Raw genomic sequence first — 22,953 nt, forward strand, 5'->3', positions numbered from 1 at the left:
ATCAAACACAGAAGGTACTGAATGTTAGGAGTTAGGCCCCATTCACTTCACATTCTGGAGTTTACAACCTCGGTATACTTCGACATACCAGCAAAAAGGTATTCTGGCGCATACTGCAACATACTTACAGAGTGACCATTGGCTGTAACCGATTTAAAGGGGTACTCCACTGGCCAGAGTTTGGAACTTAAAGGGGAACTCCGGTGGAAAAAAAATATTTTCAAATCAACTGGTGCAAGAAAGTTAAACGGATTTGTAAGTTACTTCTATTAAAAAATCGTACCCATTCTAGTACTTATCAGCTGCTGTACACTACAGAGAAATGTGTGAAGTTCTTTTCTGTCTAACAGTGCTCTCTACTGACATCTCTGTCTGTGTCAGGAAATGTCTAGAGCAGGAGAGGTTTTCTATGGGGATATTATTCTACTCTGTACAGTTCCTGACACAGACAGAGGTGTCAGCAGAGAGCACTGCTGTCAAACAGAAAATACATTTACAAATTTCTCTGTTTTATACAGCAGCTAATAAGTACTGGAAGGATTAAGATTTTTTTAATAGAAGTCATTTACAAATCTGTTTAACTTTCGGGCACCAGTTGATTTGAAAACATTTTTTTTCTACTTGTTTCCACCAGAGTTCCCCTTTAATGTTCTGAATGCTGTTTTCAGGCTGCAGGAGTCGACCATGCCCCCTCGTGACATCACAGGCACGCACCCTCAATGCAAGTCTATGGCAGGGGGTGTGACGACCATCACGCCCCCTCCCATAGACTTGCATTGAGGGGGCATGACCATGATATCACAAGGGGTGTGGCTGACCCCCGCAGTGCGAAAACAGCATTCAGAACATTAAGTTCCGAACTCTGGCCAGGGGAGTACCCCTTTAACATCAGTTGTTTAGCCTACTTTCTAAATGTTTGCATGCTTTCACTTTTTCTCTGCAAATAGTTGTCTGTAGAGATGAGCAAACCTGTGAAAATTTGCTTTGATGTAATTTGACCGATGGATAGATTTTCTTTTTTAGCACCATAATACCCTTATATAAGACAATAGAGTCTGCTCTGTACAATGTTACATGAATGTTACAATGTTCAGAATATCAGCCTTCATTGTCTTTTATAAGGGAACTATAGCTGTGTAATAGGAATATCACCAGTACTACAAAAGAAAACATTCAGAACGTATCTTGTATAAAGTGAACCAATGAATTATAGCTTGTATATAAATATGGCAATATTCTCTACATTAAGGTCCTGTCACATATAAGATATATTAATGATTACACTATGGGGAAGATTTATCAAATCCTGTGCAGAGGAAAAGTGGTGCAGTTGCCTTTAGCAGCCAATCAGATCGCTTCTTTAATTTTTCATAGGCCTCTTTAAAAATGAAAGAAGCGATCTGATTAGTTGCTATGGGCAACTGCACGATTTTTCCTTTATACAGGTTTTGATAAACCTCCCCCATAATGTCTGAAGGAGGACTAAATGAAAATGCTTTTCGTATAACTTTACCAAAAGCATTTTCATTTAGGCCTCCTTCAGACATTCAGCTTGAAAAAAGCCATAATAAGCTGCAGCAATTTTTATTTACTTATTGGGGCTTCATGATGAAGTTTTTGTATCTTTTTTTCCCCCAAAGATATGCCCATTATCATTATTATTGTAACACTCACGTTTCAGAAGACAGGAACTCTGGTGGATGTGGATCCGCTGGACCTGTGTGGCAGATGACTTGGACCGTACCAGGAAGGGGAGTCTAAGGTGCCGCTGGTTTTCACCAGAGCCCACCGCAAAGTGGGATGGACTTGCTGCGGCAGGCGGCACCCAGGTCCCCTGGCACAGTTCGACCACACAGGCGGCTGAGGAAATGCGAGGCACAGAAGGGATAAGGCAGCTCATAGTCTGGATAGCAGAAGGTCAGGGCAGGCGGCACGGTTGTGTAGTCAGGACATAGCAGGAGGTCAATAGGCAGGCGGCAGAGAAGCAAGGTCGGGTCACAATGCGAAGGATCAGATACACTGCAAGGCAGAAACAGGAACGCTTTCTCTAAGGCACAAGGCAACAAAGATCCAGCAGGGGAGTGAGGAAAGTGGAGGAATATATAAATGAGCTACAGGTGAATCACACTAATGAGCGTACTGGCCCTTTAAATCTTAAAGCTCCGGCACGTGCGCCCTAGGGGACGGGGGCACGTGCGCTGGAGCAGTGAGACAGAGGCTGGGGCAGGAGAAGCACCAGGTGAGTGACGGACTGGGGCTCGCATGCGCGATGTGAGTCCCAGCCCCGCCGGCAGCAGCAGGTAACGGGACCATGCGCTCACGGCATGGCATACATGATTTGTGCCACATTTAAAAGAGTTTTTAGATATTTTTCACAGTGATCATAAAATGGGGGAATGGTACCGGAAAAGGGTTATGGTTTAACAGAAGTGGCAGGGCTTTATATAAAACAGTGTGCACCAAAAAATGCTCAGGGAACAATTACATAGAAAAAACCCTATAAGGCTAAGTTTCTACTTGTTTTTTTTTTTGGGGGGGGGGGACCCCAAGAAAAACGCCAAAAAATTTCGGCCAGTAAATGCTGCGGCCAGATGTTAGCTGTAAATCAAGGAAAAATCAATAAATTGTTTTTCCACTTTGCGTTTTTAAGTTTGGCTTTTTTTTTAACCTTTTGGCGTTTTTTCACTCTTTTTTGGCGTTTTTCAGCTCCTTGGTGGTTTTGCAGACTCGCAGCATGTTAAGCCTATGGTATTTTTTCCCATGAAATTGTGGCGTTTTTCTACCATAGAGGTCTATGGGAATAAAAAAACGCCAAGAAAAACGACATGTGGGTTTTTAACTTTGGCATTTTTGTAGCTGGTTTTTATTCTTTTTTTTGGACTTTAGCAATCCAAAAAAGTGATGGAGATGTTTTTTAACAAAATTTCGTAGGGTACTATGAAAAAAAAATATTAAAGATACAGTAGTGATGAACAAAAGTTTAATTCATTTTTAAACAGGGATCAATTAATGTGGGCGGGCAGGGAACTAAAAATGTAGCCAACAATAATAAAAATGTAGTGTATGTGTGTGTTTAACTTTTTAGGTAGTACTACTACTCCCAGCAGGGAACACACTGTTCCATGATGGGAGTAGTAGTACCTGTACAAATTGACAGATCGCCCATGTCACTTCTGACGCCGTTGCGATCCTCCTGTATAATGTATAGATGTGGCCAGCCGCTCTTCTATGGTCCCCTGCACTGCCATATATATACACCTATTCATATTTTCCGCAGAGAGCTGTAATTGGCCAGATGGTTCCAGCCAATCACAACTCTCTGTGGGAAATATGAATAGGTGTATATAAACATCTGTGCAGGTGACCATAGACGAACGGCCAGCTGTATCTATACATTATACAGGAGGATCACAGCGGGTGTCAGGAGTGACACTCACTGCAATCTGTCTATTAATGCAGGTACTACAACTCCCAGCATGGAGCAGAGTGTGTAGTACCTGCAGTTAAGGACAGATCACAGCAGGTGTCACTCCTGACACCCGCTGCGATCATCCTTCATCCCTGAGATGCGGAGCGGCTTTTTCCTGAGCTCAAATTTCTGCTCTGTACTCCGACCGGCCACTAATCATTCATATTTCCTGCTGAGAGTGGGGATTGGCTGCCACCATCCGGTCAATCCCCACTCTGGGTGGAAAATATTAATGAGTGATGTTCTTTTAACATCACTGGCTGCCTGGAGTATAGTGCAGAGATGCAGGTGCTGTATAGAGCTGCTCCGCATCTCTGCTATATTATGGACGATCGCATTGGGTGTCAGGAGTGACACCCGGAGCAATCTATTAGTACAGGAACTACTACTCCCATCATGGAACAGTGTGTTCCATGCTGGGAGTAGTAGTACTACCTTAAAAATAAAGAAAAAAAGTGAAAAACACACACACTACATTTTCATTATTGTCCGCTACTTTTTTTTGTGCCCTGCCCGCACACATAAATTGATCCCTGTTTAAAAATTAATAAAAATTTTGTTATAAAAATATAAATTTCATTAAATAACTTTTTTTCCATCACTACTGCATCTTTTCTTTTTTTGTCTATAAATTTTTTTTTTGTACCCAACAAATTTTGAAAAAGATGCTAAAGGGGCCAAAAATGCAATTTCCAATCAAATGCAAAAATGCCAGAAAAAACGTCAGACGCAAGAAATTGCAATGGCATTTTTCTGGCATTTTTTTCACGGCTGTGGAGTCGGTAGATAAATGTTCCGACTCCGACTCCACAGTTTTTGTACTTCCGACCCTGACTCCTCTGTATAAATATGTGAATGTATTTATAAACACTTACAGTTGAATCCAAGAAGCTGTTCCACCAAGTTCTTCTCTTCTCGCAGAGAGAGGTAGTTGGGCAGAAGCTGCTGCCTTCTCCTTTTTGTGTGCTGATCTGCTGCTGAAGATAGGGCAGTGGGAGGATCCAGGAAGGGGCATTTATTATAAAACATAATTTCCCTAGTAGAATCACATAGTCATGTTTAAAGTTTAAAGGGGTACTCCGCTGCTAGACATCTTATCCCCTATCCAAAGGATAGGGGATAAGATGTCAGATCGCTGCAGTCCCGCTCTATGCGTAATGACGGGCGATACAGGGGATTGAGCAGCGTGACGCCATGGCTTCGCCCCTCGTGACATCACGGTCTGCCCCCTTAATGCAAGTCTATGGCAGAAGGCTTGACTACCGCCACGCCCCCTCCCATAGACTTGTGTTGAGGGGGCGGGCTGTGGCATCATGAGGGGCGGAGCCATGACGAAACGATGCTCGGGCCCCTGTATTGCCTGTCATTACACGCAGAGCGAACTCGCTCTGTGCAGTAATGATAGCGCGGTGCTGCAGCGGCGATCCCGGGGGTCCCCAGCAGTGAGACCCTGGCGATCTGACATCTTATCCCCTATCCTTTGGATAGGGGATAAGATGTCTTGGGGCGGAGTACCCCTTTAAGCTAACAATCAGAGTTTACAAGTTTTTATAGCCTTATCTGAAAGCAGCAGTTTTTCCAATGGCTTACAGTTTCAGTCTTGAACTATTGACCCTCCATTCCCTTCACTTATACAAGTGTCTCTAGTCCTGCAAAAAACATATTTACTTAATCCCTTATCAGTGAGAGGCTAGGTTACCCATGGGTTCCCTGTAACAGCAGAACACAACACTATGGAAAGTATAAGTATTGCCGCTCCTAATTGTGCATTTGTGCCATATAGTGAAGCACATGAAAAGCATGCTTCTTCAGGGTCACTTAACGTGTTCGCTTTGCGGCTATGTGAGGCACTGCATGCATTGGTCTTTATTCTTACAGTAGAGAAGTCATTACTTATAACATTTTGTGAATTGGGACATTTAAACTTGCTTTTTTTTTTTTTTTTTTTTATTCCAATCCAAATTTAGTAGGAGTCAGAGTCGGTGCATTGTTTGCTGACTCCGACTCCAGGTACCCAAAATTTAGTCCGACTCCGACTCCACAGCCCTGGTTTTTTTCACACAGAAAAACACAGGGGGAAAAAAACAAGTGGAAACTTAGCCTAATAACCCCCTTTGGATAGGGGATTAGATGTCTGGGGGCAGAGTACCCCTTTAACCTTCAGTTATGTAACAGTCATGTCAAAATTGCAGGTTACTGTGCAACCTACATCTTTCCTCTTAGGGAAATACTGAGCTCACTTGATAGTTGTAGTAACTGTGATTTTGCTGTGATCACGTCTCCATGGAATATTTATCTTTACTCTTCTCTTTCCAGATTGCTGAACAGAGAGATCATGCTGCTCAGAATATCATTATTATTTAACTATGGTTTAGTCCTGGCTTTATTTTATTGCAAAAAATAAATAGTAATTACTCTGTTACATACATGATTTTATGAGCTGATGGAACTGGTTAATACATGGCTGGTATTTCTAAGCATTGCAAAGTGCCAGGGCCCAGCATTTTTCTGCCAGTTTAAAAATCACTGTAGGCCCTTGTTTTCTAGGGAAGCTAAGGAAGGAACCCCCAATAAATAATTCATTAGGGGATATTATTTCACCAGATGCTGCAGCCTCATGACTGATTCTCTGAATCACTGTGCACCGTCCTCTCTGCATTGTCTGCATACCTAGCTATAAAAATGAATGACTGGGACACTGTCTCCTGCATATTAAAATTGAAAAGATAGAAGACAGCAAAAGTATTGTTAATTACATATTTTCCCTGAGTCGTATTTCTACATGTAGGACATTGCTGACAAGAACAGTCAGTGTGACTTTAGCCAAAATGTAGCAATAAAGGGCTGTTCACATTGCATTATGGCTGCATGCAGCAGGTATACAGCAGTGTGTCCAGTACATATACTAGCACAGATATCCAAAGCAGAGAATGTGTACATTTTAGCTTTGATTTGTTGGGGATTTACAGTGCACATTATGTAGAATAGAAATACAAAAAAAAATACAAAATGTCTAAAAACCTAGGCTTGCAGCCAGGGAGGGGGAGGCTGACCTGTGAGCAACAGCTATTATGTGTACCTCTGTTATCAATGTACTGGTGTCACCTTTCACTGTAATCCTGTTTGTGATGATATGGAAGATACTGCTGAAAAGTGAACTGTAGAGAACAGAAAGTCTCAGTTTAGTTTTAGGCCTAGTGGCCAGAATAGAAATTTCAAGATGTCAGGGTTATTTTAAAATATAACATAGTATAAATGGAAAATAAAAAAAAAGAACATCCTCAAATATTCTTAAAAATATAGCTAATATAAAAACTTGAATTAAACAATAGGTTATTTTCTGGTGACTGAATGAAGTTCCAGCTCAAATAAGAATGGACCAAAAAATGTCTTATTGTAGTATACAAAGTTTAAACATCAATTGATCCCTAAAAGAGCAACTGATGTTCTTATCCATAGTCATTGTCTTGTGACAAATTCTCTTTAAATTTATATAGCAGATATATCTAGACATATATTCTTAAAATAGGATCAGCAACAATGAACAATAGTATCAACTATCGTTAAAAATGAGTACTAAGTGACTAATGCTTTAAGGCACATTTGTTACTTATAAAAGTCAGATACTGAGATATCTTCCTTTTTCTAATCTGTTTTTATTGTTTTTTTTTATTGTTTTTTATTTTTTGTACATTACTATGAAGGCAGCCATATTGCCTTCTTAACAGCATTTGGAAATATTATTTACAGCAGCTAACTGGAAATAATATACTTGACTTATTAACTTCTGTGGTTGAGTTTTCTAGACATGCTCTGTGACCTGAGTACTGAGCACTTTGCTAGATATGCTGTTTTGCACACCTAATAGAACTGTCCAGTATATCATTAGTATTTATTGTCCCAGTTTGGGGGCCTATAAAGGCAAAAATTAGCCCTGTGGGATTAGCTCTATTAAGTATAGGTTGAAAATAACTGAATGTAGGTTGAAAATAACTGAAAATTGTCATTTGTTGTGTTGTGTGCAGCATATTTACTGAAATCAAAAGCTATTTCAATCAAACTTTTAACAACATTTTAACTTTTTAAACATTTTAACAGGTCACATTACATTTTAACACATGACCCCTTATCTGATAGCAGCTTCACAAGTCTTGCGTCAATTGAACTTGTGAGTTTGTGGACAGTTTCTGCTTGAATTTGTTTGCAAGATGTCAGAATAGCCTCCCAGAGCTGCTGTTTGGATGAAAACTGCCTCCCACCCTCATATATCATATGCTTGAGGATGTTTCAAAGGTTCTCAATAGGATTGAGGTCAGGGGAGTATGGAGGCCACACCATGACTTTCTCTCCTTTTATCCCCATAGCAGCCATTGATGCAGAGGTATTCTTTGCAGCATAAGATGGTGCATTGTCATGCATGAAGTTGATTTTATTATGAAAAGCATAGTTCTTCCGTCTATACCAGGGAAGAAAGTGGTCAGTCAGAAACTCCACATACTTTGCAGAGGTCATCTTTACACCTTCGGGGACCAGCTCTCTTCCGATGATTTCATCCCAAAACATGACTCCACCACCGCCTTGCTGACGTCGCAGCCTTGTTGGAACAGGGTAGCCGTCCTCCAACCATTCGCTACTTCATCCATCTGGACCATCCAGGGTTGCACGGCACTCATGTTTGAAAACAAGTCTTCATGTATTTTTCTGCCCAATGCAGCCGTTTCTGCTTGTTAGCATTGGTTGGTGGTGGCCGAATAGAAGGTTTATGCATAGTTGCAAGACTCTACACCTGATGTCCATGGGACTTCAGAGGCACCAGCAGCTTCAAATATCTGTTTGCTGCTATGTAATGGTATTTAAGCAGCTGCTCCCTTGATCCGATGCATGGATCTGGCAGAAATCTTCCTCAATGTGCCTTTATCTGCACAAATCCTTCTGTGCTCTGAATCAGCCACAAATCTCTGAAAGGAAAACGGTCACCCATTCACCCGCACTATAACCCAATTCACCGGGTGCCTACTGAGCGGTCACGTGACCAATGCTTATGAATATTTAAATCCAGCTGGCGGGCCTACTTCCAGTAAATCAAAAAAGATGCAATAAAAGTAATGAGAGAAGCTAGGGAAAAGAAGGTGCACCAGACTATAACAGAAGAGCCCCTTTTACACAGCCATCTACAGACATGTTCATGGACCCCAATCACCAGTCGGAAGGCAGAAAATTTTTTTTGTCTCTGTTTTAAACAGTTTCTATTTAGGTTTCCACAAATAATAATATCTATCATAGCTATATGGCAGTGGTACTGTTACGCCGAGCGCTCCGGGTCCCCGCTCCTCCCCGGAGCGCTCGCTTCTCTCTCGCTACCACAGCGCTCCGGGCAGCTCCACTGACCCGGTGCGCTGCGATACCGTCTCCAGCCGGGATGCGATTCGCGATGCGGGTAGCGCCCGCTCGCGATGCGCATCCCGGCTCCCGTACCTGACTCGCTCTCCGTCTGTCCTGTCCCGGCGCGCGCGGCCCCGCTCCCTAGGGCGCGCGCGCGCCGGGTCTCTGCGATTTAAAGGGCCACTGCGCCGCTGATTGGCGCAGTGGTTCCAATTAGTGTGTTCACCTGTGCACTCCCTATTTATACCTCACTTCCCCTTCACTCCCTCGCCGGATCTTGTTGCCATTGTGCCAGTGAAAGCGTTTCCTTGTGTGTTCCTAGCCTGTGTTCCAGACCTCCTGCCGTTGCCCCCGACTACGATCCTTGCTGCCTGCCCCGACCTTCTGCTACGTCCGACCTTGCTTCTGTCTACTCCCTTGTACCGCGCCTATCTTCAGCAGTCAGAGAGGTTGAGCCGTTGCTAGTGGATACGACCTGGTCACTACCGCCGCAGCAAGACCATCCCGCTTTGCGGCGGGCTCTGGTGAAAACCAGTAGTGACTTAGAACCGATCCACTAGCACGGTCCACGCCAATCCCTCTCTGGCACAGAGGATCCACTACCTGCCAGCCGGCATCGTGACAGTAGATCCGGCCATGGATCCCGCTGAAGTTCCTCTGCCAGTTGTCGCCGACCTCACCACGGTGGTCGCCCAGCAGTCACAACAGATAGCGCAACAAGGCCAACAGCTGTCTCAACTGACCGTGATGCTACAGCAGCTACTACCACAGCTTCAGCAATCATCTCCTCCGCCAGCTCCTGCACCTCCTCCGCAGCGAGTGGCCGCTTCTGGTCTACGACTATCCTTGCCGGATAAATTTGATGGGGACTCTAAATTCTGCCGTGGCTTTCTTTCCCAATGTTCCCTGCACTTGGAGATGATGTCGGACCAGTTTCCTACTGAAAGGTCTAAGGTGGCTTTCGTAGTCAGCCTTCTGTCTGGAAAAGCTCTGTCATGGGCCACACCGCTCTGGGACCGCAATGACCCCGTCACTGCCTCTATACACTCCTTCTTCTCGGAAATTCGAAGTGTCTTTGAGGAACCTGCCCGAGCCTCTTCTGCTGAGACTGCCCTGTTGAACCTGGTCCAGGGTAATTCTTCCGTTGGCGAGTACGCCGTACAATTCCGTACTCTTGCTTCAGAATTATCCTGGAATAATGAGGCCCTCTGCGCGACCTTTAAAAAAGGCCTATCCAGCAACATTAAAGATGTTCTGGCCGCACGAGAAATCCCTGCTAACCTACATGAACTCATCCATCTTGCCACTCGCATTGACATGCGTTTTTCCGAAAGGCGTCAGGAGCTCCGCCAGGATATGGACTTTGTTCGCACAAGGCGTTTTTTCTCCCCGGCTCCTCTCTCCTCTGGTCCCCTGCAATCCGTTCCTGTGCCTCCCGCCGTGGAGGCTATGCAGGTCGACCGGTCTCGCCTGACACCTCAAGAGAGGACACGACGCCGCATGGAGAATCTCTGCCTGTACTGTGCCAGTACCGAACACTTCCTGAAGGATTGTCCTATCCGTCCTCCCCGCCTGGAAAGACGTACGCTGACTCCGCACAAAGGTGAGACAGTCCTTGATGTCTACTCTACTTCTCCAGCCTCCATCAGGCAAACTCCTCCAGGAAAGACCTTCGTCTCTCCACGCCAACGCCTCGGAATCCTCAAATGGGGTCACTCCTCCCATCTCGCAGGTCATGCAGGCATCAAGAAATCTGTGCAACTCATCTCTCGCTTCTATTGGTGGCCGACTCTGGAGACGGATGTCGTGGACTTTGTGCGAGCCTGCACTGTCTGTGCCCGGGATAAGACTCCTCGCCAGAAGCCCGCTGGTTTTCTTCATCCTCTGCCTGTCCCCGAACAGCCTTGGTCTCTGATTGGTATGGATTTTATTACAGACCTACCCCCATCCCGTGGCAACACTGTTGTTTGGGTGGTCGTTGATCGATTCTCCAAGATGGCACATTTCATCCCTCTTCCTGGTCTTCCTTCAGCGCCTCAGTTGGCTAAACAATTTTTTGTACACATTTTTCGTCTTCACGGGTTGCCCACACAGATAGTCTCGGATAGAGGCGTCCAATTCGTGTCAAAATTCTGGAGGGCTCTCTGTAAACAACTCAAGATTAAATTAAACTTTTCTTCTGCATATCATCCTCAATCCAATGGACAAGTAGAAAGAATTAACCAGGTCTTGGGTGATTATTTACGACATTTTGTTTCCTCCCGCCAGGATGATTGGGCAGATCTTCTACCATGGGCCGAATTCTCGTATAACTTTAGAGTCTCTGAATCTTCCTCCAAATCCCCATTTTTCGTGGTGTACGGCCGTCACCCTCTTCCCCCCCTCCCTACTCCCTTGCCCTCTGGTTTGCCCGCTGTAGATGAAGTGACTCGTGATCTTTCCACCGTATGGAAAGAGACCCAAGATTCTCTTTTACAGGCTTCATCTCGCATGAAAAAGTTTGCCGATAAGAAAAGAAGAGCTCCCCCCATTTTTGCTCCCGGAGACAAGGTATGGCTCTCCGCTAAATATGTCCGCTTTCGTGTCCCCAGTTACAAACTGGGTCCACGCTATCTTGGTCCTTTCAAAGTCTTGTGCCAAATTAATCCTGTCTCTTACAAACTTCTTCTTCCTCCTTCTCTCCGTATTCCTAATGCCTTTCATGTCTCTCTTCTTAAACCACTCATCATCAACCGTTTCTCTCCCAAATTAGTTTCTCCCACTCCTGTCTCCGGTTCTTCTGACGTCTTCTCAGTGAAAGAGATACTGGCCTCCAAGACGGTCAGAGGAAAAAGGTTCTTTTTGGTGGATTGGGAGGGCTGTGGACCTGAAGAGAGATCCTGGGAACCTGAGGACAACATCCTAGACAAAAGTCTGCTCCTCAGGTTCTCAGGCTCTAAGAAGAGGGGGAGACCCAAGGGGGGGGGGTACTGTTACGCCGAGCGCTCCGGGTCCCCGCTCCTCCCCGGAGCGCTCGCTTCTCTCTCGCTACCACAGCGCTCCGGGCAGCTCCACTGACCCGGTGCGCTGCGATACCGTCTCCAGCCGGGATGCGATTCGCGATGCGGGTAGCGCCCGCTTGCGATGCGCATCCCGGCTCCCGTACCTGACTCGCTCTCCGTCTGTCCTGTCCCGGCGCGCGCGGCCCCGCTCCCTAGGGCGCACGCGCGCCGGGTCTCTGCGATTTAAAGGGCCACTGCGCCGCTGATTGGCGCAGTGGTTCCAATTAGTGTGTTCACCTGTGCACTCCCTATTTATACCTCACTTCCCCTTCACTCCCTCGCCGGATCTTGTTGCCATTGTGCCAGTGAAAGCGTTTCCTTGTGTGTTCCTAGCCTGTGTTCCAGACCTCCTGCCGTTGCCCCCGACTACGATCCTTGCTGCCTGCCCCGACCTTCTGCTACGTCCGACCTTGCTTCTGTCTACTCCCTTGTACCGCGCCTATCTTCAGCAGTCAGAGAGGTTGAGCCGTTGCTAGTGGATACGACCTGGTCACTACCGCCGCAGCAAGACCATCCCGCTTTGCGGCGGGCTCTGGTGAAAACCAGTAGTGACTTAGAACCGATCCACTAGCACGGTCCACGCCAATCCCTCTCTGGCACAGAGGATCCACTACCTGCCAGCCGGCATCGTGACAGGTACCCTTCATGGAGTCCCCCAGTGTATACCCCCACCCGACACCGCAAAAATATGTTTTGAAAAGAGCCTTAGGGGGAATACCATGACTAGTCAGATATACTCCTCAACATTAAAAGTGCAACACCAAGAAGGACAAGCAATAAGGTTATGCAAATCTAGGAAGTATCAGGTATTGCTAAGATCTGCACCCAGCTTCAGTAATATAAAAGTCTAATTAAAGGGGGAAAAAAAGGCAAATTTTTTTAGCCACATAAAGTGTCAGAAATCAGATCAAGTCAGTTCAGTATGGCTGGGTGATGCCTCCTGTTCATTGATGTGTCACTTATTGAAAGGGACAGAATCTTTAAACTCAGAGATCTTGGTTTATAACTCCAGCAGATTGCAACGCACAGAAGCCAAGATGTTAGCACTGTTCAATGTTGTGTGTCCCAGAGGTTGGGAGACCAAGGACAAACTGGAATGACAGCATGAGGTGCACAGAGGCAAACCTCTGCATGGACAGATTATCAGACAAGAATGGCGCACAGTGATCCATTCTGTACTGTCAGTGAAGCTGAACATCACATACCAAAGCCTATGTACTCAAAAAGTATCTACAAAAAACATCAAAAGGCGCTTACATGACAATAGGCAATAGCCACACATTCAGCTACAGGTCACAGGCCATCGATCTCAAAGGTTATCATGGTGCAGAGCAAGACTGCAGTCGAGTCGGGAATGGAGGTCTATTCTTTTCTGTGATGAGTCCCCCTTTTGTCTTGGCAATAATAGTCTGAGATTGGTCTGGAGAATCTAGGCAAGGGCAATAAAGAGTGCTTCATAAAGGGGTACTCCGGCCCTAATACATCTTATCCCCTATCCCCTATAAGATGTCTGATCGCGGCGGTCCCACCGCTGGGGACCCCCGCAATCTGTCATTCAGCACCCACCTTTGCGAGCTGTCCGCGGCGCTGGAGGCTCCAAGTATGCAGCATGACTACCATGGGGCTGGAGGACGTCATGACTCCACCCCCGTGTGACATCACAATTCGCCCCCTCAGTGCAAGTTTATGGGAGGGGGCGTGAATGTTCATGCTACTGTGAGCAGCTTCCCTCCCTTCTGGCTCATGGGAGGTCCTGAGCAGGGAAACTTCCTCCAAGACGTCTATGTGCCCTGATAGAACATATGCTGTATGGTCAGGTGTTACTGTCTTATGGCCTTTAGCAACACTATAAATAAATTTATGATAATAAAGTTCTCTATTAATTTGTCTTAAGTATCTGACACGTGGTGGTACATTTGAATACTCAACATGTATAGGTTAAGATCTTTATGATACGTGAGAGTGTTCTGTTTGTACACCAGGTGACTTGGTCTGCTGACTAGGAGGTCCTGTAATGTATTGTACTTTGCTGCCACTTAGTGTTGTGTCACCTGTAGGAGAAGATGCAGCATGGGAACAAATGAACTCCTGCTGAACAGTCTGAAGATACACAGAAAAAGATGCATGTGTCACGATGCCGGCTGGCAGGTAGTGGACCCTCTGTGCCAGAGAGGGATTGGCGTGGACCGTGCTAGTGGACCGGTTCTAAGCCACTACTGGTTTTCACCAGAGCCCGCCGCAAAGCGGGATGGTCTTGCTGCGGCGGTAGTGACCAGGTCGTATCCACTAGCAACGGCTCACCTCTCTGGCTGCTGAAGATAGGCGCGGTACAAGGGAGTAGGCAGAAGCAAGGTCGGACGTAGCAGAAGGTCGGGGCAGGCAGCAAGGATCGTAGTCAGGGGCAACGGCAGAAGGTCTGGAAACACTGGCAAGGGACACACAAGGAACGCTTTCACTGGCACTAAGGCAACAAGATCCGGCAAGGGAGTGCAAGGGAAGTGAGGTAATATAGGGAAGTGCACAGGTGATAACCCTAATTGGAACCACTGCGCCAATCAGCGGCGCAGTGGCCCTTTAAATCGCAGAGACCCGGCGCGCGCGCGCCCTAGGGAGCGGGGCCGCGCGCGCCGGGACAGAACAGACGGGGAGCGAGTCAGGTAGGGGAGCCGGGGTGCGCATCGCGAGCGGGCGCTACCCGCATCGCGAATCGCATCCCGGCTGGCAGCAGGATCGCAGCGCCCCGGGTCAGAGGACGTGACCGGAGCGCTGCAGCGGAGGGGGAGAAGCGAGCGCTCCGGGGAGGAGCGGGAACCCGGAGCGCTCGGCGTAACAGTACCCCCCCCCTTGGGTCTCCCCCTCTTCTTGGAGCCCGAGAACCTGAGGAGCAGACTTTTGTCAAGGATGTTGTCCTCAGGTTCCCAGGATCTCTCTTCAGGACCACAACCCTCCCAGTCTACTAAAAAAAAATTTTTCCCTCTGACCTTTTTGGCAGCCAAAATCTCCTTGACCGAGAAGACGTCCGAGGAGCCGGAAACAGGAGTGGGAGGAACAGATTTGGGAGAAAAACGGTTGAGGATGAGTGGTTTGAGAAGAGAGACGTGAAAGGCATTAGGGATACGAAGAGAAGGAGGAAGAAGAAGTTTATAAGAGACAGGATTAATTTGACACAAAATTTTGAAAGGACCAAGATAGCGTGGTCCCAACTTGTAGCTAGGGACACGGAAGCGGACATATTTAGCGGAGAGCCATACCTTGTCTCCAGGGGAAAAAACGGGGGGAGCTCTTCTTTTCTTATCTGCGAATCTCTTCATGCGTGAAGAAGCCTGTAAGAGAGAATTTTGGGTCTCTCTCCATATAATGGAAAGGTCACGAGAAATTTCATCCACAGCGGGCAGACCAGAGGGCAAGGGGGTAGGGAGGGGGGGAAGAGGGTGACGGCCGTACACCACGAAAAATGGGGATTTGGAGGAAGATTCAGAGACCCTGAAGTTATACGAGAATTCGGCCCATGGAAGGAGATCTGCCCAGTCATCCTGGCGGGAGGAAACAAAATGTCGCAAATAATCACCCAGGATCTGGTTAATTCTTTCTACTTGTCCATTGGACTGGGGATGATATGCAGAGGAAAAATTTAATTTAATCTTGAGTTGTTTACAGAGAGCTCTCCAGAATTTAGACACGAATTGGACCCCTCTATCCGAAACAATCTGCGTAGGCAACCCGTGAAGACGAAAAATGTGTACAAAAAATTGTTTAGCCAACTGAGGCGCAGAAGGAAGACCAGGAAGAGGGATGAAATGTGCCATTTTGGAGAATCGATCAACGACCACCCAAATAACGGTGTTGCCACGGGAAGGGGGTAAATCCGTAATAAAATCCATACCAATCAGAGACCAAGGCTGTTCGGGGACAGGCAGAGGATGAAGAAAACCAGCGGGCTTCTGGCGAGGAGTCTTATCCCGGGCACAGATAGTGCAGGCTCGCACAAAGTCCCCAACATCCGTCTCCAGAGTCGGCCACCAATAGAAGCGGGAGATGAGTTGCACAGATTTCTTGATGCCCGCATGACCTGCGAGATGGGAGGAGTGGCCCCATTTGAGGATTCCGAGGCGTTGGCGTGGAGAAACAAAGGTCTTTCCTGGAGGAGTCTGCCTGATGGAGGCAGGAGAAGTGGAGATCAGGCAGTCAGGTGGAATGATGTGTTGCGGAGGGAGATCAACTTCTGAGGCATCCGAGGAACGAGAGAGAGCATCGGCCCTAATGTTCTTATCGGCGGGACGAAAGTGAATCTCAAAATTAAATCGGGCAAAGAACAGAGACCACCGGGCCTGGCGAGGATTCAGCCGTTGGGCCGACTGGAGGTAGGAGAGGTTCTTGTGGTCGGTGTAGATAATAACAGGAAATCTTGATCCCTCCAGCAGGTGCCTCCATTCCTCAAGTGCTAATTTAATGGCTAGAAGCTCTCGATCCCCGATGGAGTAGTTCCTCTCCGCTGGAGAGAAGGTCCTAGAGAAAAAACCACAAGTGACAGCATGCCCGGAAGAATTTTTTTGTAGAAGAACAGCTCCAGCTCCTACTGAGGAGGCATCAACCTCCAATAGGAAGGGTTTGGAAGGGTCAGGTCTGGAGAGCACGGGAGCCGAAGAAAAGGCAGACTTGAGTCGTTTAAAGGAGTCCTCTGCTTGAGGAGGCCAAGACTTGGGATCAGCATTTTTCTTGGTTAAAGCCACGATAGGAGCCACAATGGTAGAAAAATGTGGAATAAATTGCCTGTAATAATTGGCGAACCCCAAAAAGCGTTGGATAGCACGGAGTCCGGAGGGGCGTGGCCAATTTAAGACGGCAGAGAGTTTGTCGGGATCCATCTGTAGTCCCTGGCCAGAGACCAAATATCCTAGAAAAGGAAGAGATTGGCATTCAAACAGACATTTCTCAATTTTGGCATAGAGTTGGTTGTCACGAAGTCTCTGAAGAACCATACGGACATGCTGGCGGTGTTCTTCTAGATTGGCAGAAAAAATTAGGATATCGTCCAGATATACCACAACACAGGAGTATAACAGATCACGAAAAATTTCATTGACAAAGTCTTGGAAGACGGCAGGGGCATTGCACAGTCCAAAGGGCATGACCAGATACTCAAAGTGTCCATCTCTGGTGTTAAATGCCGTTTTCCACTCGTCCCCCTCTCTGATGCGGATGAGGTTATAGGCGCCTCTTAAGTCCAATTTAGTGAAGATGTGGGCACCTTGGAGGCGATCAAAGAGTTCAGAGATGAGGGGTAAGGGGTAGCGGTTCTTAACCGTGATTTTATTAAGACCGCGGTAGTCAATGCAAGGACGTAGGGAGCCATCTTTTTTGGACACAAAGAAAAATCCGGCTCCGGCAGGAGAGGAGGATTTACGGATAAAGCCCTTTTTTAGATTCTCCTGGACGTATTCGGACATGGCAAGAGTCTCTGGGGCAGAGAGAGGATAAATTCTGCCCCGGGGTGGAGTAGTACCCGGGAGGAGGTCGATAGGGCAATCATAAGACCTGTGAGGAGGTAGAGTCTCAGCTTGTTTTTTGCAGAAAACATCCGCGAAGTCCATATAGGCCTTAGGGAGACCGGTTACTGGAGGAACCACAGAGTTACGGCAAGGGTTATTGGGAACCGGTTTTAGACAGTTCTTAGAACAAGAGGACCCCCAACTCTTGATCTCCCCAGTGGACCAATCCAGGGTTGGGGAATGAAGTTGAAGCCAGGGAAGTCCAAGGAGAATCTCCGAGGTGCAATTGGGGAGGACCAAAAGTTCAATCCTCTCATGATGAGATCCGATGCTCATAAGAAGGGGCTCCGTGCGGAAACGTATGGCACAGTCCAATCTTTCATTATTTACACAATTGATGTAGAGGGGTCTGGCGAGACTGGTCACTGGGATGTTGAACCTGTTGACGAGAGAGGCCAAAATAAAATTTCCTGCAGATCCAGAGTCCAAGAAGGCCACTGTAGAGAAGGAGAAGGCAGAGGCAGACATCCGCACAGGCACAGTAAGACGTGGAGAAGCAGAGTAGACATCAAGGACTGTCTCACCTTTGTGCGGAGTCAGCGTACGTCTTTCCAGGCGGGGAGGACGGATAGGACAATCCCTCAGGAAGTGTTCGGTACTAGCACAGTACAGGCAGAGGTTCTCCATACGGCGTCGTGTCCTCTCTTGAGGTGTCAGGCGAGACCGGTCGACCTGCATAGCCTCCACGGCGGGAGGCACAGGAACAGATTGCAGGGTACCAGAGGAGAGAGGAGCCGAGGAGACGAAACGCCTCGTGCGAACAGAGTCCATATCTTGACGGAGTTCCTGACGCCTTTCAGAAAAACGCATGTCAATGCGAGTGGCTAGGTGAATAAGTTCATGTAGATTAGCAGGAATTTCTCGTGCGGCCAGAACATCTTTAATGTTGCTGGATAGGCCTTTTTTGAAGGTCGCGCAGAGGGCCTCATTATTCCAGGACAATTCTGAAGCAAGTGTACGGAATTGTACGGCATACTCGCCAACGGAAGAATTACCCTGGACCAGGTTCAACAGGGCAGTCTCAGCAGAAGAGGCTCGGGCAGGTTCCTCAAAGACACTTCGGATTTCCGAGAAGAAGGAGTGTACAGAGGCAGTGACGGGGTCATTGCGGTCCCAGAGCGGTGTGGCCCATGACAGGGCTTTTCCGGACAGAAGACTGACTACGAAAGCCACCTTAGACCTTTCAGTGGGAAACAGGTCCGACATCATCTCCAGATGCAGGGAACACTGGGAAAGGAAGCCACGGCAAAACTTAGAGTCCCCATCAAATTTATCCGGCAAGGATAAGCGTATCCCAGGAGCGGCCACTCGCTGCGGAGGAGGTGCAGGAGCTGGCGGAGGAGATGACTGCTGAAGCTGTGGTAGCAACTGTTGTAGCATAACGGTCAGTTGAGACAGCTGTTGGCCTTGTTGCGCAATCTGTTGTGACTGCTGGGCGACCACCGTGGTGAGGTCAGCGACAACTGGCAGAGGAACTTCAGCGGGATCCATGGCCGGATCTACTGTCACGATGCCGGCTGGCAGGTAGTGGACCCTCTGTGCCAGAGAGGGATTGGCGTGGACCGTGCTAGTGGACCGGTTCTAAGCCACTACTGGTTTTCACCAGAGCCCGCCGCAAAGCGGGATGGTCTTGCTGCGGCGGTAGTGACCAGGTCGTATCCACTAGCAACGGCTCACCTCTCTGGCTGCTGAAGATAGGCGCGGTACAAGGGAGTAGGCAGAAGCAAGGTCGGACGTAGCAGAAGGTCGGGGCAGGCAGCAAGGATCGTAGTCAGGGGCAACGGCAGAAGGTCTGGAAACACTGGCAAGGGACACACAAGGAACGCTTTCACTGGCACTAAGGCAACAAGATCCGGCAAGGGAGTGCAAGGGAAGTGAGGTAATATAGGGAAGTGCACAGGTGATAACCCTAATTGGAACCACTGCGCCAATCAGCGGCGCAGTGGCCCTTTAAATCGCAGAGACCCGGCGCGCGCGCGCCCTAGGGAGCGGGGCCGCGCGCGCCGGGACAGAACAGACGGGGAGCGAGTCAGGTAGGGGAGCCGGGGTGCGCATCGCGAGCGGGCGCTACCCGCATCGCGAATCGCATCCCGGCTGGCAGCAGGATCGCAGCGCCCCGGGTCAGAGGACGTGACCGGAGCGCTGCAGCGGAGGGGGAGAAGCGAGCGCTCCGGGGAGGAGCGGGAACCCGGAGCGCTCGGCGTAACAGCATGGTTCATTATTCACACGTTCCTATGTAGCTTAAAAACAACAGTATCATATAATGTATTATTAAAATATTGTCATTTATCCTGTAAAACATTTGTTTTAATATGATAAATAATGATGATTTAACCCCTTAAGGACACAGCCCATTTTGGCCTTGAGGACACAGCCACTATTCATATTTGCACTTTCATTTTTTTCCTTAATGCAACTAAAGACACATATTAGGTCTTGTTTTTTTTATCGTTTTTTTTTTTGCGCAACAAATTGTACATTGTAATGACACCTTTCATTTTACCATAAAATTTATGGCTCAACGGAAAACGTATTATTTAAAATTGTCCTCTGCTGACCCCCTATAACTTTGTGTGAACCACTTTTGCATATATGGCACATGTGGTCATTTTTTATTGCATTTTTTGGGGAATGTCATGTAACCAAAAATTATACATTTTAGACTTTGGTATTTATTTACATTTACACTGTTCGCCGTATGGGAATATTAACCCCTAGAGAACACGTGACGCACATGTACGTCGATGTCTCCACTGCTGATAACAGCAGCCGTCCGGTTCTGATCACTGTGTTGGGCGATGCGGTGATTGTGGAACATGCACCTAGTTGTGCAGCCAGGACCTCATGGATAATAGCAGATATCAGCGATGATGTCCACCATTAACCTTTCAGATGCCATGATCAATACTTTTCCAATAAAAAAAAGGGTTAAAAAAAACATATTTGGTATCGCTACACGCATAAATGTCTGAACAATTCAAATATAATGTTAATTGTCCCACACGGTAAGTGTCGTATAACGTAAAAAATTTTTTTCCCAAAACTGCAGTTTTTTTGTCACATCACATCCCCCGAAAAATTAAGAAAAAGTGATTTAAAAAGTTGCATATAGGCAAAAGTGGTACCAATAAAAAGTAGAGATTATGCCGAAAAATAGCCCTCATATAGCAAGGGCATTTTTAAACATACTAAAACATTATGTTGAAAAAGATAGATTTTTTTAAAACCAGTATAATAATAGTAAAGCATGTAAACATGGGTATCGTTTTAATCATATTGACCCACAGAATAAAGAAAACATGGCAGTTTAACTGTGTACCTGGTGAAAACCCTTCAAAAATTGCACAATTGTGATTTTCTTTTCAATTCCCCCTCACAAATAATATTTTGTTATTTCACCGTACATTTTATGATAAAATTAATGAAGCAATTATAAAGTACAAGCCCTTATATGGGTCTGTGGATGGAAATAAAAAAAGAGTTGTAGTTCATAGAAGGCGAGGAGGAAAAAACAAAAATGCAAAAATGAAATTGTCTGTGTCCTGGGGGTTTACGTTTTATTTTAATATTTAGGACATTTTAACACTTGGCGGTACCAAATATGTTTATTTTCTTTATGGTTTTAGGTTTTTTTATTTGTAAAATGGGAAAAGAGTCATTTATTTTTTTATACAGAAGGGACTTATTCACATTTATTTAAAAAAACATTTGTACTTTTTTTAAATGTTTTTTTAAGTACCATAGGGAACTGTTGATAGCAATCTTTTGATTACTAATACTTGTCACGATGCCGGCTGGCGGGTAGTGGATCCTCTGTGCCAGAGAGGGATTGGCGTGGACCGTGCTAGTGGATCGGTTCTAAGTCACTACTGGTTTTCACCAGAGCCCGCCGCAAAGCGGGATGGTCTTGCTGCGGCGGTAGTGACCAGGTCGTATCCACTAGCAACGGCTCAACCTCTCTGGCTGCTGAAGATAGGCGCGGTACAAGGGAGTAGACAGAAGCAAGGTCGGACGTAGCAGAAGGTCGGGGCAGGCAGCAAGGATCGTAGTCAGGGGCAACGGCAGGAGGTCTGGAACACAGGCTAGGAACATACAAGGAACGCTTTCACTGGCACAATGGCAACAAGATCCGGCAGGGAAGTGCAGGGGAAGTGAGGTGATATAGGGAAGTGCACAGGTGAAGACACTAATTGGAATCACTGCGCCAATCAGCGGCGCAGTGGCCCTTTAAATCGCAAAGACCCGGCGCGCGCGCGCCCTAGGGAGCGGGGCCGCGCGCGCCGGGACAGGACCGAGGGAGAGCGAGTCAGGTACGGGAGCCGGGGTGCGCATCGCGAGCGGGCGCTACCCGCATCGCGAATCGCATCCCGGCTGGAAGCAGAATCGCAGCGCCCCGGGTCAGTGGATCTGACCGGAGCGCTGCAGCGGAGAGAGTGTAGCGAGCGCTCCGGGGAGGAGCGGGGACCCGGAGCGCTCGGCGTAACAGTACCCCCCCCCTTGGGTCTCCCCCTCTTTTTAGGGCCTGAGAACCTGAGGAGCAGACTTTTATCTAGGATGTTGTCCTCAGGTTCCCAGGATCTCTCTTCAGGACCACAACCCTCCCAGTCCACTAGAAAAAAAGTTTTCCCTCTGACCTTTTTAGAGGCTAAGATCTCTTTGACAGAGAAGATGTCCGAGGAGCCGGAAACAGGAGTGGGAGGAACAGATTTGGGAGAAAAACGGTTGAGGATGAGTGGTTTAAGAAGAGAGACGTGAAAGGCATTAGGGATACGAAGAGAAGGAGGAAGAAGAAGTTTGTAAGAGACAGGATTAATTTGACACAAAATTTTGAAAGGACCAAGATAGCGTGGTCCCAACTTGTAGCTAGGGACACGGAAGCGGACATATTTAGCGGAGAGCCATACCTTGTCTCCAGGGGAAAAAACGGGAGGAGCTCTTCTTTTCTTATCCGCGAACCTCTTCATGCGTGATGAAGCCTGTAGGAGAGATTTTTGGGTCTCTCTCCATATAATGGAAAGGTCACGAGAAATTTCATCCACAGCGGGCAGACCAGAGGGCAAGGGGGTAGGGAGGGGGGGAAGAGGGTGACGGCCGTACACCACGAAAAATGGGGATTTGGAGGAAGATTCAGAGACTCTGAAGTTATACGAGAATTCGGCCCATGGAAGGAGATCTGCCCAGTCATCCTGGCGGGAGGAAACAAAATGTCGCAAATAATCACCCAAGACTTGGTTAATTCTTTCTACTTGTCCATTGGACTGGGGATGATATGCAGAAGAAAAATTTAATTTAATCTTGAGTTGTTTACAGAGAGCCCTCCAGAATTTAGACACGAATTGGACGCCTCTATCCGAGACGATCTGCGTAGGCAATCCGTGAAGACGAAAAATGTGTACAAAAAATTGTTTAGCCAACTGAGGCGCTGAAGGAAGACCAGGAAGAGGGATGAAATGTGCCATTTTGGAGAATCGATCAACGACCACCCAAATAACAGTGTTGCCACGGGAAGGGG

At 47.2% G+C, this 22,953-nt stretch overlaps 1 protein-coding gene across 2 annotated transcripts in view; it reads left to right on the top strand.

Annotated features, from left to right (window-relative positions):
* The window catches only part of CCDC92B (coiled-coil domain containing 92B), a 97,148-nt gene that overhangs the window by 58,675 nt on the left and 15,520 nt on the right, over positions 1-22,953 (top strand). The window lies entirely within an intron of this gene.

The sequence above is a fragment of the Hyla sarda genome, chromosome 2 (assembly GCF_029499605.1).
Source record: "Hyla sarda isolate aHylSar1 chromosome 2, aHylSar1.hap1, whole genome shotgun sequence".
Classification (NCBI taxonomy): domain Eukaryota; kingdom Metazoa; phylum Chordata; class Amphibia; order Anura; family Hylidae; genus Hyla; species Hyla sarda.